Source organism: Haliotis rufescens, unplaced genomic scaffold (assembly GCF_023055435.1).
Source record: "Haliotis rufescens isolate VD_foot unplaced genomic scaffold, xgHalRufe1.0.p SCAF_4, whole genome shotgun sequence".
In the NCBI taxonomy this organism is placed as follows: domain Eukaryota; kingdom Metazoa; phylum Mollusca; class Gastropoda; order Lepetellida; family Haliotidae; genus Haliotis; species Haliotis rufescens.
Window position 1 is genome coordinate 576,495 of NW_025964112.1, and position 13,250 is coordinate 589,744.

A 13,250-nucleotide genomic window follows, 5' to 3' on the forward strand; every position below is an offset into this window, starting at 1 on the left:
CTACTATATACATGCAGGACCTATGATAGCTGTAAGGCCAGAACAAAGTTATTATTTGTCCTTCAGAGCAATCTTTCTCAAATTACAAACATGTTTTTAGAAGGAGCAAGCTTCTTTCGTAGTAGTAGTACATACATGACCTATAATATAATGTAGTAGTAGTAGTAGTAATAGTAGTAGTAGTAGCAGTAGTGGTAGTAGTACATGACCTATAATATAATGGCTGTAAGGCCAGATCAAAGGTATTATTTGTCCTTCAGAGCAATCTTTCTCAAATTACAAACGGGTTTTTAGAAGGAGCAAGCTCCTTCAGTAGTAGTAGTAGTAGTAGTAGTAGTAGTAGTAGTAGTAGCAGTGGTAGTGGTAGTGGTAGTGGTAGTGGTAGTAGTAGTAGTGGTAGTAGTGGTAGTGGTTGTAGTAGAGGTAGCATCAGTAGTAGTAGTAGTTGCTGTGGTAGTGGTAGTAGTGGTATTAGTCGTAGTGGTAGTGGTAGAGATAGCATCAGTAGGAGTAGTAGTTGTGGTAGTAGTAGTAGCAGTGGTAGTAGTAGTGGTAGTGGTAGTGGTATTAGTAGTAGTGGTAGTAGTGGTAGTGGTTGTAGTAGAGGTAGCATCAGTAGTGGTAGTAGTTGCTGTGGTAGTGGTAGTAGTGGTAGTAGTGGTATTAGTCGTGGTGGTAGTGGTAGAGATAGCATCAGTAGTAGTAGTAGTGGTGGTAGTAGTAGTAGCAGTGGTAGTAGTAGTGGTAGTGGTAGTGGTGGTAGTAGTAGAAGTAGAATCAGTAGCACTACTACTACTACTACTAGTAGTAGTAGTAGTAGTAGTAGTACCTACATGACCTATAATATGATAGCTGTAAGGCCAGAACAAAGTTATTATTTGTCCTTCAGAGCAATCTTTCTCAACTTATAAAAGTTTTTTTAGAAGGAGCAAGCTCCTTTAGTGGTAGTGGTAGTGGTAGTGGTAGTAGTAGTGGAAGTGGAAGTGGTAGTAGTAGTAGTAGTAGTAGCAGTGGCAATAGTAGTGGTAGTGGTAGAAGAAATTAGTAGTAGTAGCAGTGGTAGTAGTAGTATTGGTAGTAGTGGTAGTAGTAGAAGTAGAATCAGTAGTAGTAGTACTACTACTAGTAGTAGAAGTAGTTGTAGTAGTAGTAATCATCGGAAATAAGTTATAAACAGAAACACATGAAATGGGTCTGGAATGTACTTCTGTTTTCTGTTTTCTGTAAATGTATGAAGAGAATGTCTATTTTCCAAACCTAAAAGCTATATTGTGTTACTGGGGTAAGACACCTTGGTGGCCAATTTGAACCAAAACGCACAAAGGGGTTCAAAATACAGTTGCGAATGACCTTGAAACATTGACACATTGGTGTGTTTTGTATTTGTACATGTACAAGTCGGAAGAACAGACAGTTGGTTGGTGCAGACTTGTCACCAAATGTGAGCTCTCTTCAGTACGAAGAGGCGTGAGCAGGAACAACTTGTACTCTTTGATGGGTATAAATATCAACACACAACCGAGGTGTATCACGACAACTGGAGACAACTAAAGGAGTCCCGCTTTCATGTAACAACAAAGGTCAGTCAAATGTGCAGCATGAAGTAGATTGAATGATTAAGCGCATTCATCCTTGTACGAGGGTTATTTCCTTTGACATGTGATATGATCTCGTAAAGCCCTCCACATAAGGAGTAAATTAATCTGTAACAGATGATATTCCAATAACCATCATGTCGAACCATGTCTGACCACAGTAGTTAATACACATGTACTGACTGGATCAACATTGTTTGGAATCAGTGAGTATGGATTAACGACGCGTTTGATATGACAGGCATGCTATGGGGGCTATCACCAGGCAGGAGCTACACACGTATCCGTTGGGTGAAATAAGTGCAATAACGCATCACTTCCTTTTGTAAAGATTATCAGGAGTGATCTGAACTTGTGAAGGTGAAAACCAGGTAAAACCAGGTAGTCTGATGTAAAATCCAGTGATAATCCAGTTGCAGGTCTGTTTAACGAAATGGAATTGCCATGTAAAAACATGTTCTGAAATCGTTGGTTATGTAACACTTTTCAGTTAAATTAGAACGTCGAGGGCGGTCTGACAGAATGCTTTGCTTGTGTTTTGTTTAACGCCGCACTCAGCATGTTCAAGCTATAACGCAACACGGGACACATAACACCCCATGTACCCCTCGTGATCCTGCTACAACTTATTACATGTAACGGGAGTCGCTTGTTGAAGGAAACACAAACGCAAGTTCTAGATAAAGATTGATAAAAGGAATAAATACTAAAATAAGGAGTTAAAATATGCAACATACATATAAAACTTTACTATGATCAGTATTAATGACTAGTAACTAGTTTACTTTACATATCAATCATTTTGATTTTGAAAACACCAATTGGATTGGATTAGATTGTTTGTTTAACGCCGCACTCAGCAATATTCCAGCTATATGACGTCTAAAACACCAATTGACATGATCCATCTACAACAAGCCAGACAAAACAAGAAATCACCCCCACCTTGTTCATGGCACTGACCCCGATGACGTCAGTTTGTTTGCTGTTAAACGCCGCACGCAGCAACATTCCAGCTATACGACGGCGGTCTGTAACTAATCGACAGTCCAGTGATTGACATCATGATCATCGATCTACACAGTTGGAATACGATGACATGCATCAGCCAAGTCACCGAATCTAACCACCCTGGCAGCTGCGTCTTTCGACAAGCATAATCGCCTGTTGCATGGGTTGCTAAAGATCTATTCTAACCCGAATTTTCATGCTCTGGGTATGGATGCCAGCACCTGGGTTTGCGAGCTCACCACTATGTGAAGAAGCCTTGAGAACAATAAGATGACGTCCAGATAAAGTACTGGAATTGTTACTTTAAACAAGTACAATGACAATTTAGTGAGGTCCATAAACGCAACATGTTTAATGTCCTGATGTGATGGAAAATCGGCTTTTGACAAATTGAAGACGGTAATCCTTTGAGACAATTATGCGCAGAAATCTCAATAATGTCTGTGAAAACGTCACATTCCAGCGCAGTGATGACTTGGCATTACAACACTGCAAATCACGTGACCGGGCTATTCTCATGTTTGTAAACAAATGCCCTTATTCAGAAGTCTATATTTGGTTGAAATCATCACATCCAGTACAGTGATAATAATCGATGTTAATTCTACGACTGTCGGAGTGATCCAGTTGTTAGCCAAAATTATACGTAATGGCTATACACAAATAAAGTATAGTGTGCGGGAGGAACACTTCTTTGTTTCCCACCACGAATACCAACATACACAACTGGACTCACCATTAACTCAACCTGTGATCACCGTTAGCGTGATGCAGTACCAATGCCGCACACGCGCCTCTTGTGAAAGTTACTTACTGACGTACCTGCGAAAGTTCATTGCTGTGTGAATGCGTAAAGCCGGAATGTTGAGACACAGGAATTCGTAGGTGTAATTCGTCCCGATTCTCCCGTTCTCAATCCGAATCTGATCCGATTTGTATCTTCCGCATGGTTAAAAACGACCGAATCTGTCCCGACAGCGTCCCGATTCTCCCGAGTGCGATCCGACAGAGATCCGACAGTGACCGGACAGTGAACCGACAAAGACGGTTCGCATTCGGTAACCGCATGGACGCAATCTGGACAAAAATGAACAAGAAACGGCAATGAACAATTTCTTCTCCAAATCATGCCTGTTCATCACGACAAGGTCCCGATCCACAGGACACCGTCTTGACAACACAGGACGTTGCTACGATTTTGATCCCTTACTGCAGAATCTGTCACGACATAGTCACGATCGTAATCCGACCAAACAAAATCGGCTGAGTTTCCGGAATGTTACGGGACGCACCATACTGTCGGGAGTGCTCAGCCGACCTCCCTGGACCTTTCCCGATCCGTAGGACTCTGTTACGAACGTTTACGACTTGGTTTAGAAAATGGTAGAATATTCCAGATCACTGAGGATAGTAATTCGACTTTTTCACTTTTCGTGTCGTAGCGCTGTCTGATCACAAAAGGGAGCCATAATCGGCACTGTGTGAACCTGGCTTAACCCAGGTATCCTATATGAGGCCGAAGACCGAAAAGGAATGAAACCGAAGTCCCATTCGTAAATTGTGGTTGGTGTTTTATTCACATCTCAACTAACCTTAATCTCAACATTATGAAGCCCATATGTATACTACAACGCAAATGGTTGTTATCGTGTTCTGCAATTAAATTGCGAATAATCCGTGGATATTCCGCGGATCAATTTTAAATAACTCGCGAATAATCCACGGGGTATGAGACTTGGTTTTATGGGACCATCACGCCACCAATGCGTGGCGGTCCATGGCAATACTCTCCATATGTACAGTGTATACTATTAGGTTACACTGTGAAAAGATTGCAGGTACATATGATAAATACATGTAAACCATTGACATTCGCAAAGTGATCTGTGGAGTGACTCAACGACTGTCCTAGCATGGTTGACGTCCCAATCATGTCGCTGCAAAGTATTTGTTGGAACTCTAGTAGCTGAAATTCAAACACTTACTGAGTGCCATACAGCTCTACATCAATCATGGGAAAAAACTCCTTGATGCCACAATCAATACTTGCAATATACCAATTTTGAGAAAGCTGAACTACAACTGTATCGCCAAGTTCAGGCAGAATGCTTTCCAGATATCCAGGTATGAGAATAACATCTAACAGCAGGCTCCACTGTATGATAAAGACCATCACGGCATACGTGTTGGTGGTAGACTGAGAAGATGTGATGAACTGTCAATCAATGTGAAACATCCCATCGTGCTAATTCCAAGTCACAAAGCTCTGACCTTCATCACTGCTGAAAGACTTCACAGTGAAATCAGAAGGAAATTCTGGATTCTTCGAGGCCGTGAAGCTGTTAATTAAACACCAGAGATAATTCCATGACTGTCAGAAATGGAGAGCAAATCAAGCGATCCCTTTGATGGCCGACCTGCCAGAGGCTCGACTAAGACCGTTCAAATCACCCTTCTATTTGACTGGAATATATTTCTTTGGGCCTTTGTACATAACGATTGGCCGACGCAGAGAGAAAAGAGTTGGAATCATCTTCAAATGCATGACAACCCGAGGCGTCCACATTGACAGTCTGGATACGGACGCATTCCTAATGGCCCTTCGCAGATTCGTCTCCAGGAAGGGTTGTCCCTATGAACTGTTGCCAGATTGTGGCACAAACTTCAAAGGTGGCTAAAATGAACTCTGAACTGAAAGAAAAACTCACAAAGAACCATATCCGATTCCAATTCAATCCGCCATTGACCCCTCACTTTGGTGGATTAGGGGAACAGGAAATTCAATCAATCAAGTATGGCCTACGCAGTACACCAGGAACTGAATCCATCTGTGAATCCGTCCTGAGAACTGTCATGACTGACGTAGAATCTATCCTGAACTCCAAACCTCTGGGATACACCTCATCTGACGTCTCCGATACCGATGCTGTAACTTCGTACACCTTGCTGATCGGGAGATCAGATCCAGCACTTCCTCAGGTTGTCTACCTGAATTAAGACAGACTAGCAAAGAAACAATTTCGTCAAAGTCAAGTACTAGCAGATGACTTCTGGGGGAAATTCATCCATTAGTACTTGCCAAATCTCCAGTCACGTGTGAAATGGACGGACGGACGACGTAATTTACAAACTGACGATATTGTGCTAATTATAGACCCTCTTCACACTCGCAGTGACAAGTGATAGAGACCTATGCAGGGTCCGACGGTAGAGTGCGATCAGTTAAAGTGAAAACCAATGACAATAAGATTCTCTAACCTGAGACAAAACTGATCAAGTTGCCACAATATGAATATGACAATGTGCCTGAACCACTTGACAATTTATGACATTATTGACATTTTGACTTATCTATTTATTCTATGTTTTGTTTCAAATGTGTTTCTTTCAGGTTGAAGAAATCGTGAACTTTGATTTATTGTGAAACATGAACATTATCTTTATTTAGTTTAAAATTTAGTTCCTTAATTTGGGGAGGCTGTCATATGATAGCTGTTTAAGTGGCCTCCATGGGCAGTTTGGAGATAGTTTACCAGGGCTCAGTTACTAATTCATGCTATTCCTTGTTTTAGTATTTAACCATTCTAAATCCATTTCTTATTTAATTCCACTTGGCTCGTCTTGGCATGCTTCACAAGAGGATCATCAGACAAATACATGTGTGCTAAAGTGCTAAATACAATTCTATCACGAAGAGCCTCCACGTTAATCAAACCACGCCCTCCAATTATAACTGGTAAATATAAGCGACACGATTCTTTGTGCTGGGGTGTCAACACCCTGAATTTCTTGTTTCATCCAATTAGCAACACCAGATATGCTTCTGTTGCTTACAGTTGCTGGGTATAGACCAAGTCTGTTTCCAAAACCTTTCCCTGGAATCCATGGTGTGTCTTTTGTCATTACTTCACTGTTTGCATTAAATTACCTGTAAAACTGTTTTTCATTAATTTTGAACACTTTAGTTTATTAAATGAAATTATTTTTCTTGTCCCCACTTTCTTTTTCTTACTGTCCACACCTTTAACAGCAGCATACACGGTACGGTTATTGTTATGTAAAGAACAGTCCGCATTGAGAGCCTTATTATTATTGTTGGTATAATCTATATACAAAAGACCATCTGTTTTGAAGGGTTACCACCAAATTAAACAAATTTAATGTTACAGAACCTATGTTAAATATGATGACCGCTTATATCCTCATTGAGCTAAGGTTTAATCACAACTTCAGCAAAGATACTCCAAAGATGTGATGACTTTTCACCAAAACGTTTTTCACACACTATTAATTAGAGCGACCAAATGATTTCCATTTTCGTTCGAAATCTCTGTCAAAAGCAGAGTCGACTGTACGATTCCAAATATATCATGAGCATGTATTATGAACCACCATCAAATAGTAATGATACCAGGTCCATTGTGAGATTCCGACTATATCATGAGCATGCGTTCATGAACCACCATCAAATAGTAATGATGCCAGGTCCATGGTGAGATTCCGACTATATCATGAGCATGTATTATGAACCACCATCAAATAGTAATGATACCAGGTCAATTGTGAAATTCCGACTGTATGACAAGGCTTCCCCTTTAAGTTGTAGTTGTGTCCTATGTATAAAACGTTTTAAACTTTTTCAACAACGTGTAGCTTTCAGAAAGGAGTGATGACGCCCCGTTATCTAACGGATCAGTTATAGTTTACCTCCAACATAGAGGATAATTCAATGTTATTTCAGATACGTGACAGTCAGCTCCCAACACACACCAAGAATATATTTCTATGATCTACTATGAAGTATTGTTAAATGTGGTGCTTATCGCTAAATCACATGACATGACTTTGACATGACTCTGTAGTTCACTCAGAGCTGTCCCTTCCTCATGGGGAAAAGGGTGGAGCTGTCACCACATATCAAACACAAAACAGTTTTCATATTGCTAACATACATCATATATGGAGTTAACAGGAAACATTGGGTTTGATTCACTTCCCTTTAAACCCGACATGGCGGCCTCCTGGGGGTTGTGTTGTGCAGTACTGGCATTAGCTTGCTGTGTTCGTCTTATACTGAGTGAGTATGTTTAACTATGAAGTACCCCTCGAGATCGGTTGACAACTTATAATGACACCATACGTACATTTATTACATAGACCCTTTGGGGATTCTTGGCACACTAGGTCCTCAATATTATACGACTCTCCGACTTGTACTGAGTGAGTAAGTTTAACAATGAAACTGTATGTTCCTATCTAACAGATATTCTACCCAAAACCGTTGCTGCAAAAAACTCATACAGTCTAATAAAAATGTTAAAACATCAGTGTTTCTCTCACAAGACTAAGATATTCGTGTGAATCCTTTTACCCATCGTCTATCCGATTGTGGAACTCTATTCTGTTATCAGATCGAAATTCTACGATTTCTTGTTTTAAAACTTCGCTACAAAAGCACCACCCCACGTCACCTGCCTACTTCGCTTGTGGAAAAATAAAATATAATATCTTACACACAAAACTGAGATACATGTGCAGTCAATTGAATTATGATTTATATAGAATTGGTATAAAAGATCACCCGAACTGTACATGTTCGAATACATGTGAAAATGCGTATCATTATCTCATGGAATGTACATTGTTTAGTCATCAGCGTGAAATTATGTAAAACAGGCTTAAAAATATTGTTCATAACATACCTGTTGGTGTACATTTACAGTTATACAGCAATGCAGATCACGTTGTTACAGAAAATGAAGCTATATATATATATCGCTCTCTCTCTCTCTCTCTCTCTCTCTCTCTCTCTCTCTCTCTCTCTCTCTCTCCCTCTCTCTCTCTATCTCTCTCTCATCTATAGTGTTGTATGCATATATATTGAATTTAAAATTGTGACATTTTTTTGTAAATACCAGGGAGAGGGCATTCTAAGTTGGAAGAACTTGTCCCCCAATCTCGTTCACTCCTTGTGAATAAATAAGTATGTTTAAATCAAACTGTTTTCTCAGTTGATCAATGTACCTCTATGCACATCAGAAAACTACCGCAACATCCCCGTGAGACTCACCCACTTCGACAGAGAGCGGAAGGGGACCAGAATGGAATGGAGTTTTATATATAAAGAATACCATCAGCTACATTAATACGAAACGATTTAATTTTCTATGGAATCAGACCCTGCGAAAGTTAAAACGTGGTTTCTAACAAGAATGAGGGTGGTGTTTCATTCATTACCTATATATGTATTCCGTGAAAAAACCCAGCAGTTTTCTTTCATTACGATCAGAAATGGGTTAAGAACACCCTGGGACACCTCGGCACACGCAAATTTCGTAGCGGCGATATGCACCGAGCGGTGCCTTTCTGTTGACGGCGTTGGTACAAGCAATGCATTTGAGGAGTCGAACATGGACGACGTCGAAAATGGTTTTCCAACAGTGGGCCATTCCGTCATACGCCAGTTTCGTTGCGGCGATGTCCCCCCGTCTCAATACAAGCCCAGTCGGCGCGTCCGCCCTCGGCGGAGCTGGGATTACAGTCTTGCACCGTGCGCTACCCAAGCTGAGTCTGTGCGCCCGTCTCATGCGTCTGTGCGCTCGTCTCATGCGTCTGTGCGCCCGTCTCATGCGTCTGTGCGCCCGTCTCATGTCAGGTGTACCCAACCCAAGCTGAGTCTGTGCGCCCGTTTCATGCGTCTGTGCGCTCGTCTCATGCGGCTGTGCGCCCGTCTCATGTCAGGTGTTCCTGACTCGGGCTCGCCTGTCCCGACCCAAGTTGAGTCTGTGCGCCCGTCTCATGCGTCTGTGCGCCCGTCTCATGCGTCTGTGCGTCCGTCTCATGCGTCTGTGCGCCCGTCTCATGTCAGGTGTTCCTGACTCGGGCTCGCCTGTCCCGACCCAAGTTGAGTCTGTGCGCCCGTCTCATGCGTCTGTGCGCTCGTCTCATGCGTCTGTGCGTCCGTCTCATGCGTCTGTGCGCCCGTCTCATGTCAGGTGTTCCTGACTCGGGCTCGCCTGTCCCGACCCAAGCTGAGTCTGTGCGTCCGTCTCATGCGTATGTGCGCCCGTCTCATGCGTCTAAGCGCCCGTCTCATGTCAGGTGTTCCTGACTCGGGCTCGCCTGTCCCGACCCAAGCTGAGTCTGTGCGCCCGTCTCATGCGTCTGTGCGCCCGTCTCATGCGTCTGTGCGCCCGTCTCATGTCAGGTGTTCCTGACTCGGGCTCGCCTGTCCCGACCCAAGTTGAGTCTGTGCGCCCGTCTCATGCGTCTGTGCGCTCGTCTCATGCGTCTGTGCGTCCGTCTCATGCGTCTGTGCGCCCGTCTCATGTCAGGTGTTCCTGACTCGGGCTCGCCTGTCCCGACCCAAGCTGAGTCTGTGCGTCCGTCTCATGCGTATGTGCGCCCGTCTCATGCGTCTATGCGCCCGTCTCATGTCAGGTGTTCCTGACTCGGGCTCGCCTGTCCCGACCCAAGCTGAGTCTGTGCGCCCGTCTCATGCGTCTGTGCGCCCGTCTCATGCGTCTGTGCGCCCGTCTCATGCGTCTGTGCGCCCGTCTCATGTCAGGTGTTCCTGACTCGGGCTCGCCTGTCCCGACCCAAGCCGAGTCGGCGACCCCGTCCAAGACGGGGCTTGGATTCCTGTCTTTGGCTGCGTTTGAGGTTTCCGCAGGTACGGCAGTAAAGTCGATTCATTCATTCAAGTAATTGAAGCTCATTAGGCTTAGCTAGTGGTTTGTGAAACTGTCGTTTTTTGTGTCTACGGCCACGCCATTGTGAAAGCACAGCTTCTCGTCCACTCAGTAGTCCGATTATGATCAAACTTTGTATGCGTATGTAGATAGTTCCACAAAAATTCCAAGGCCGTCCGAGCGTTTTTTTGTACGTTTGTGCGTTGTTATTATTTATGTACAGATAACCACCAAACAATCGGCTTGACAGTACATCAGCTTGACAGTGCATCAGCCTGACAGTACATCAGCTTGACAGTACATCAGCTTGACAGTACATCACCTTGACAGTACATCACCTTGACAGTACATCAGCTTGACAGTACATCAGCTTGACAGTACATCATCAGTCTGACAATACATCAGCCTGACAGTACATCAGCCTGACAGTACATCAGCCTGACAGTACATCAGCTTGACAGTACATCAGCCTGACAGTACATCACCTTGACAGTACATCAGCTTGACAGTACATCAGCTTGACAGTACATCATCAGTCTGACAATACATCAGCCTGACAGTACATCAGCCTGACAGTACATCAGCTTGACAGTACATCAGCCTGACAGTACATCAGCCTGACAGTACATCGGCTTGACAGTACATCAGCTTGACAGTGCATCAGCCTGACAGTACATCAGCTTGACCGTACATCGGCTTGACAGTACATCAGCTTAACAGTACATCGGCTTGACAGTACATCAGCTTGACAGTACATCGGCTTGACAGTTCATCGGCTTGACAGTACATCAGCTTGACAGTTCATCGGCTTGACAGTTCATCGGCTTGACAGTACATCAGCTTGACAGTACATCAGCTTGACAGTGCATCAGCCTGACAGTACATCAGCTTGACAGTACATCAGCTTGACAGTTCATCGGCTTGACAGTACATCAGCTTGACAGTACATCGGCTTGACAGTACATCGGCTTGACAGTACATCAGCCTGACAGTACATCAGCTTGACAGTACATCGGCTTGACAGTTCATCGGCTTGACAGTACATCGGCTTGACAGTTCATCGGCTTGACAGTACATCGGCTTGACAGTACATCGGCTTGACAGTACATCGGCTTGACAGTACATCAGCCTGACAGTACATCAGCTTGACAGTACATCAGCCTGACAGTACATCGGCTTGACAGTACATCGGCTTGACAGTGCATCAGCCTGACAGTACATCAGCTTGACCGTACATCGGCTTGACAGTACATCAGCTTAACAGTACATCGGCTTGACAGTACATCAGCTTGACAGTACATCGGCTTGACAGTTCATCGGCTTGACAGTACATCAGCTTGACAGTTCATCGGCTTGACAGTTCATCGGCTTGACAGTACATCAGCTTGACAGTACATCAGCTTGACAGTGCATCAGCCTGACAGTACATCAGCTTGACAGTACATCAGCTTGACAGTTCATCGGCTTGACAGTACATCAGCTTGACAGTACATCGGCTTGACAGTGCATCGGCTTGACAGTACATCAGCCTGACAGTACATCAGCTTGACAGTACATCGGCTTGACAGTACATCAGCTTGACAGTACATCAGCTTGACAGTACATCGGCTTATTTCGGGTGATGTGTCCCTGGTGAATGTGTCCTGTAAGTCCCTCGTTCAAGGCTCAGGATTCACACCATTCATTCACTCGATATCTGAGTAGTAAACAAAAAAATGATTTCTTACCAAAATATGAATAAGTGATTAGTGTCATTGCGTAACAGTAATATTTTCAAACGAGACTGCCATCGCGTTGTCCGTCCTCCGGTAGAAATATATTATTCCCATACAGACTTTCTCAATGTGATTCTGTACAACTTCACTAGATCTGAGACTTACGAGGACGGACACAGGTTGTTGTTGTTGTTGTTTACTGAATACAGCGGTCTGAGGGATGATGAAGCTGCTGACCCCATCACCATCTTCCTCCTGGGTTGAAACATATTCATTTCCGTAAATTGTGCACGGACTGGATTGGTAAACAAGTAGTTCGACTTATATAAATACCGCTCCAATAACACATACAATAAAAAAACTTAAATACAGTCAATGTAGAAATAACTTGTATAGATAATACCTGTAGATATGATTGAGGTTGTCGGATGCGAGTAATAAGCTGTATAAACTGTAGAGTGATCAATCTTAGCCCTTTTTTAATATATTCATGAACAGATACCAAAACCGTTTGCGGTTTCTTAGGAATTGCCCGTAGAGTACAGAACTGAGGTTATATCCCATGGTACAGAAGTATTAGTTTGATCTTATAGTACTATAATTTGGACAAAAGAAGACACAATGAGCAGTGCCCTCGCATATCGAACCACAGGAACAAGAATGATCTTCAGAGATGTGTCTTTCGCACTTTGGGCATTCATGTCTATACATCCCAATCTGAGTCACGGTGATAGATTTGACATGGTCCAAGTCAAAATGCTGTGTGTAATCATCGAGTTTATTATTAATTCGTTTAAAAGATCCCACGGAACCTGCGTTGCTCACATCTGTTCGCGTTCGAGGGAATAAATGAATTTGCATAGTTTTCAGTTCTTTATTTCATTACTTGTAAGTTGAAACTATTCCTTAGCGAGTAATTACTAAAAGTGGAAAAGAAAGATTATCAGGAGTTAATGTATGTACCATAGTTATAGTAGAGCATAATTTTAACATTATTTCGCCTTTGTTTCGACATATATTTTTTCATGACTGGTGCCTCTTGGAACCCCGCAAATTGTTCTTAAAACATCCAGGCGAAGTTTTTTTCTAGTATTTATCCCTGATCTATGGTATACTTATTCCATATATTACTACAACAATCAAGGGTTGGTAAGATAAATGGGTTGTACATAGTCTCAAGAGTTTTTCGCCATAAGCGGCATTTAAAACAATGTATCATAGGGCACACGTTCTTCACA